Here is a 7,229-nt window from a genome sequence, read left to right as displayed (position 1 = left end):
TTATATTATTTTCTTCTGGTTCCTGAACAGTTTACTGACAACAGCTATAACGTGTGTTCAATTAGCTTTAGGCTTATATTTTTTCCGATTGATAGATTAAATCAGTGAAAGGTGTTCTTTTTTTTTTTTTTTTAAGCCAAGACATTTTATGGTATGTACCAATACAGAAATTGACTATACCTATAAATAGCATATAAATCCTTTATATAATAAATACTAATAAAAATATCCCTTAAATATATAAGTGAAAGTATATTAAATATCTTCTATACAGAATATATGTAAAATTTAAGGTATGCCCCTGCCAAGTTTTATCAGTCACATCTGCATTAGACGAGTATAAGATGCTACAAAAAGGAGTAAGCTTCTGGGTGTCAGCTCCAAGAGGTAGTCCATTTCTCAGGAGCTAAGATGCCAAGACTGTGTGTGTTCTAGATGGGTCATCCTAGTGACGGGTGAAAATGGAGGCCCTTCCACAAATGACAGCCCCCTGGGAGAGAAGAGCCTCTCATGGAAAACAAGCATTAGGAGCAAAAACAACAACAATGAAGAGCATCACAGGAAACTGACAAAAAGAACCTATTTCACAAAAACAGAGCATGACAAGAAACAGCACTTAACGTCCCCAAATGCACAAATACCCATGGGATCTGCTTCAATTACTGCTGCAAGTTCAATGAAGTAAACCATAGACAGCCTGACTTTGAAGATCGAGCAAATGAAGGAAACATATTCAGAACCAAATCTGTCAGAAAATATTTATATTTGGACACTAGCATGCATTTATAAAGTTTTTATGAAACAACAAAATTCTAAATTAGTTACTATGAAAGAACACAGACTTACCATGAGCAGTGATTTAGCCATCAAAAAGTTTTCATTATATGGAGCTTTAATGAACTATAACAGCTTGCTAATTTTACAGTTAAGTTGTTGTGATAGTCATTGTTGATTATACGTATGTGTTTATGCATGAATACATGCAGGCATCTATATTTAAAAGAAATAAATAAAAATGATGCCAATGTAAATGCTTTAAGGACGTATATGAAATTCTGTATTTAATGCATATTTGGCAATTAGTAATTGTCAGTTTGTAAAAAAAAAAAAAGCATTAGTATTCAAATGTAGACTATATTACTGAGAGCAAAACATTAGGTGGGTAGATATGTAATGGTTGTCTTGATTTTATTTTGGCCTTGGATAAAAGCAGAGTCATACTATTGAAATGAAAATAAATGAAACAGCTCAAACAGTGGGAATGTAAATTGCATGGACTTCAAAGTGAAATATGCAGGCAATATCTTGCCTGTAAATGCAGGAAGGCCTCATTGTCTAAAATGATCCATAAAATAAAGTGTAATATTTTTAGTCTTCCGTGCTATGATATTTGATTTTATGCCCCAAAATCAACATTCAGATTTTAAAAGGAAAAGATTTGTACTGATAAAACAGTCAGTTTTTTTTAAAATAACTGATGGGAGGAAAGTAGCATAGAAAATAAAATTGTATCATCTTAAAAATTGGCATGATATCAACCGAACTGTCAGTAGGGGGCACTGTCACACAACATAAATAATTTCCTCTCTTTTCCATCTTATCATAATATGAAAGGCCTTAATCATATTTCAGGCAGTATGTTTCTGTTTGTTATCATTATAAACACGCTGAACTGTGGTGGTGCAATAATAGTTGGTCAATAGGTGCAATAATAGCCTACCTATTTGTAATTATAGATAATAGTATATAATTAGCACAGAGTTTGTAATGCTTGGCAACATACTCTACCAAACTGTATTTAGATGAGGTTTTACAGCACCATATAAAAACCATTGTCTTAACAGAGTTTCCTATAGTTTCATATAGTTTCATTATGAACTTAGCTTTATCTTATAATTAGTGTCCAAAAACTGCTTTACAGCACACACACATACGCAAATAAAGTGCATCCTGGTGGAAAAGCAGAAGGGACCTGTCATGCAGAGAGAGGTCAGATGATGGATGATGTGTGGGTGGTTCTATCGCTTGGGAAAAAGACCCAGGGGCTGACTGTGGCCTGTGCAAGGGCCAACAATAACATCCTTAAATGAAAGAGCATGAAAAGAGTCCCATATCCCATTGCCAGCCCAGCGCTGGACTAAGCAATGGATACAAAATGGAGCAAGAGCTATAAAATTAGAGCAAATGGCACAAACAATGAACATTGTTTTGTAATGGCATTGTAAAATGGGGAAAACCCAACTATGCCAAGTTTCTGCAGATTGGAAACATGTGTGGTGAATAAAATAAATACACAAAAATGTCAGATTTCCCACTCCCACTTTGAAATGATGTGCTAACCACATTGTCATGGGAAACACTACAGCATAAACGGCAGAAATTAATTATTGATCATTGTCCCATGGTCTTATTTTATAAAAAGAGAGTTTTCACTGGCCTCTTGAGGTGGCAACATACACTGATTATCAACAACATTTTGTTTAACAAATCTAACAGGAGTTATAAAATGTTGTGTGTCAGTAATACACACATACGCAGTAAAATCATTCAGGATAAATAATTGAAAAAAAAAAAAAAAAAAACGGTCAAATGCCTAAAACGTCCCTGGAGGGACATTTTAAGCATCATATTTAATTGTGTCATTTGTGAGTATTACAGTTAACAAACACATACTGATTATTGTAAATGGTTTATAATCTCTTACATATACAGCATAATACAAATTCTTGGCATAGAATAAGTTAAAATCCACTCAGTGCTTTAGTCCAGTTCCCAACATGTTCCTGTCATTTTTGTGCCCCTGACACATTGTCTTCTGAAACAGAATGCATCTGCTCTTTTATGGGCAAATTCAATCAGTGATTAAGCTGAATAAAAAAGAGGAGTCAACATCTGGAGCCATTACATGTTAATGTGATAAACTGTAAAAAAGAAAGATAGGAGAATATGGCAGCGTAAAATGTTCAAGGACATTGGTCTCAGAGATACTTCTTCACATGTTAAATGTATTCAGCTGTAGAGAAAGGGTTAAATGGGAGATGTCGTGTTTACAGAGACTCCAGAGAAGAGTGCACTTTGAAAGATAATTTAAATAATACTCTTTTTATGAAAACTGGTGTATAGGGTTTGGATGCAAAATCACTTTCATTCTCACACCCCAGACCAGTGGCGGATCTAGAAAATTTTGCATGGGGGGGCAAAGGGGTGGCAAGAGGTCTTGGCAGGGTGGCAGGGGTACATGGAATCCCTATATATGAATTGCTTTAAAAAAAAACACAAAAACACTTTTAAACTACAGTAGTTATTGTTTAATCACGCCCTTACACACTACAACGTTTTTTAATTCACAACACACACACCAGTTATGTTTAGACTACTTAATTCTATTGTATTTGTTATTTCCCCAGTTGTAACCTGGTTTCATTGCTGTGATATCTGAGAGGAATTGGATTTAATAGGACTGCTTAGGCTTAGCTAATCAAATGATCGATCTCCTAACTGGCACTGTATTGTGTGTTGTAACGTAACAGCCCAAACTAAAATTGGGTATTTTTATTTAAAGTAATTAATTAATTATTAAAGCGATTTAAGGGAATAAAGAAAAAGAAAGGCTTGTTGTATTAGTGAAATAATTGTAACTTTTTGCAACTAATATTTTATTTTTAATTTACATAAAGGAATCAAGGAAATTATAGCATATTTTCAATTCAAAAAGGCAAAATGTAATAAATAAATAAAAAAAGTTGAACTTTTCTATTGTAAAACAGTCAAATATTAAATTATCTACTTACATTTTACCAGGCATTTGTTAACTTATTTAATAATTTTGACATTGATGAGCTAGACCGTTGAACTTTTAGTCTTCCTAACAACAAACAGAGCGTTGCGTAATGTAGTGCATCAGAGCAGCATCAATAATAATATAAAGTGAATCTCTTATCTGCAGTTTATTGCCAATAATAATGACAGGTTTGCGAACGTGAACTCGGTGAGCTCGCGCAAAACACATCTTCAGCACAGCGACTCATTTAAACGCCTCTGATTGGCCGATGTGATCAACAGACATGTCTGTGATTGGCTACAATGCTCAACGTTGCAAAAGCACGTCAAAAGTACCTTTTATGCAAAGGGAAAATATAAATAAAAATGTAATATGCACTGTTCATGATTAGTTAATCGCGGCCGCTGTAATCTTATTCACATTTGTTTTTCTGATGAATTGTTTTGCTCTGTGAGAAAGACAATTTAACAAAATATTCGGGGCTTTACTAAAAACTTTCGGGGCTTAAGCCCCATTAGCCCAGCCCTAGCGCTGCCCCTCAATATTTTATATTTTTTATTAAGCTGTTCTTGTCTTTACTAAAATCAAAATCAGGCTAATCAAAGAGAAGAGTGCTCTTACAAATCACGAGGGAGCGATTTGACCGCTGATTTTGCCTAACGTAATAGACTCGCTGTTTTTGCTGATGCTGAATCGTCTTTAGCATACAATACATTCATTACAAATGTAACTTTAAGTTAAACGTGTGTTTAAACCTGGGGAAACTCACTTCACCTTCAGAGGATCTGTCCGGGGCAGCTCTGTCTCTGGTTGCAGGGCCACCGCACCGAAGCAGACTCGCTGTGTGTATGAGCCAGACTGAGCGAACGCCGCTCTGCACGTTTGAATCAGGAACGTAACTAAGTATTTGAGGGGCAGGGGGGAAGGGCGAATAATACATTTAAAATTAAAAATTAAATTGTTCACTTTTGGTAAATGTATTGGACATAGTGGTGGGTTGTTTTTGTAAATACAGTTTTTGGATCATTAAAGTTAGGGGGGCAGCTGGGGGGGCCAAGGCTCTAGAGTGGGGGGGCACCTGCCCCCCCTTGCCCCTCTGTAGATCCGCCCATGCCCCAGACACCCCCATTCACAAAAAAAAAAAGAAAAAAAAATACAAACTGCAGTATTGTTTGGTGTGAGGAGAATGAAAGATTCTATAGTAGAAAAACTGAGGGGAACTGAGATAAGACAAATAAACAAGACCCAGCTGTGGAAAGGTACCATTGGCAAAACAACCATTACTTAATTAGAACATAAGGTAAAATTACACCTATCCAATGATGAATATAAAATCTCTATCATCCTTGAGCATTAAAAAAATGGATTGCAAAACAAAAGGGAAACAGACCACAAATAAGAACTCCATCTTGTTATGAAGCTCTTGTTGGAGGCTTTGAGGCAAGTACAGAGTTAAAAACACACAAGAAAAGTGTGAATGATGTCACTCGAATCTTTTTGGTTTCTCATAAACGGCAGGGTTATATTGAGCCAGAGAAATAAAGATAGTCAGTTGCATTTAGGAAATACGGGTTCACTGAGCAAGGTTTACTGGAGAAGCTGTGCCAGACTACAATTAGACATGTTCTCTACATGGAAAATATTTAAAAGTGAGTGCAAAGTACATGGGGGGGCTTTATTCATGAATAGATTATGTTTATTTAGTATGAATTCGCATATAAAAAGTGTTGTTGGAAGGCTTCGTGAATTCTGAATGCCGTATCCACTTTCCTCATTGTTGGCACTGTTAAATTAGGCCTTCAATTTGTAATGCAGCTGCTAATAAGTATATAAAAACAATGCTCCGCACTGACCCCTCTGAATCTGATAAATCGGAGCTGAAAATTGTTATATACATATCCACATTATGTTTGTCCTACATTCAAACATGTATTTTTGTAAGATACACATTTAAGTGGATTGAGCAAAATATGTCAGGGAAAACAGAATCATCACACAGAATGAGCAAATTTGGCCGAAGTCAAGACTTTATGATGGATGTAAAATCTTGCACCATCTCAATAATGGAGACTTGATCTGGGAGATTCAGAAGTCAGCTTAGGCCACATTTAAATTTTTCAATACCATGCATTGTCCCTCCCTCTCAAACTTTTCTTTCTCCCAACTATCAGCACATCCCTTCATTGGTCTTCATTTGCCCCCACAAAGTTATGAAAATTCTCTGAGATGATTAACACGGACTTAATGACCTGCAAAAACAACGGCTCGTGAGTTTCTTCAATTTGCCGTTGCCCACCTCCCTTCCCCATATAGGGAACAATATACCCCTGCCTTGCTCTCATAAGGATTCATTACCCTGCTCTGAGATTTCCAGGCAAGGAAAGCGTTATTTCCCCTGTGTTGGCTCTCACATTGGCAGGGCCATTACTCTTAACACTCCTGCAAAGGGGCTAATGGGCCAGCTTTACTGACAGAGAAGAGGAAGGGGAAGAAGAGAGGGAGGGGGTGGATGGGTGAGAATTGGCTGAGATGATATGGTAATCAGAGAGGGATGGGATTTGGGAATTCCGAGTGCATGGAAGAAGTGGGAATGAGAAGTGAAAATGTAATTTGTTGAACTTGGGCCAAAATTACAAAGCTTTGAAAAATGAGATAATGAGTCAAACTATCGTTCCATTTATGCTTGTGATATATATATGAACATTGATTCAGTGTAATGCTGTTCTATACATTTACTCTTTGTAATGACAATGTTGAATGGTGGAAGGTGCTAAAAGGTGAATGGGAAAGCAGTATGTGATTACATTGATGTAACACTGTTTCCATTGTAAGCAGACCCTCTCAGTTCCAGATTGAGGAGACATTAAAGTTGTTTTAACCATGCTACAGTGAGCTGCCCCTGCCAATATCCAAGACCTACTACTATTACAGGACCAACCAGACAGGGACAATTACAGGGGCAATTAAACGCAAACGTTGAGATGTAAGATTGGCGGGGACCCCCAAATGCTGCAGGCATTCTGAGACATGAGGGGGTCAAAAGTCTGCCTAGGTCACTACTTTATGTGAACATGAATGTGGACTTTAGAAGGAGGAAAATGGAATGAAAAAAAAAAAACTTGTTTAGAAAAGTTTAGAAATGGAACAATATAAACAGATCTTGAAAGATAAAGAGTTTTCATATGTGATGGAGAATTGTCAACCAAATAAATGGATTGCATGTGCTTGAATGCATAGATACAGAACAGTATTTACCTGTGGTAATTAAAATGGATAGCTATTCATATGCAAAATAATTCATAATTTAACCCTTTCTTAAATAAACAGGTGTTGTGGTCTTAAATGCTGTTTTTGTGTGTTCTCAACAGACTATCAGACTTTGTATTAGTGATTAGTCTTTTATATATATATAGTACAGACCAAAAGTTTGGACACACCTTCTCATTCA

The 7,229-nt window shown here is 36.3% G+C and overlaps 1 long non-coding RNA gene across 1 annotated transcript in view; it reads left to right on the top strand.

The window, feature by feature from the left end:
* The window catches only part of LOC132114224 (uncharacterized), a 534,277-nt gene that overhangs the window by 295,747 nt on the left and 231,301 nt on the right, over positions 1–7,229 (top strand). The window lies entirely within an intron of this gene.

The sequence above is a fragment of the Carassius carassius genome, chromosome 33, assembly GCF_963082965.1.
Source record: "Carassius carassius chromosome 33, fCarCar2.1, whole genome shotgun sequence".
Classification (NCBI taxonomy): domain Eukaryota; kingdom Metazoa; phylum Chordata; class Actinopteri; order Cypriniformes; family Cyprinidae; genus Carassius; species Carassius carassius.
Note: the sequence above shows the minus strand (reverse complement) of the source record. Positions and strands in the feature narration are given on the sequence as shown.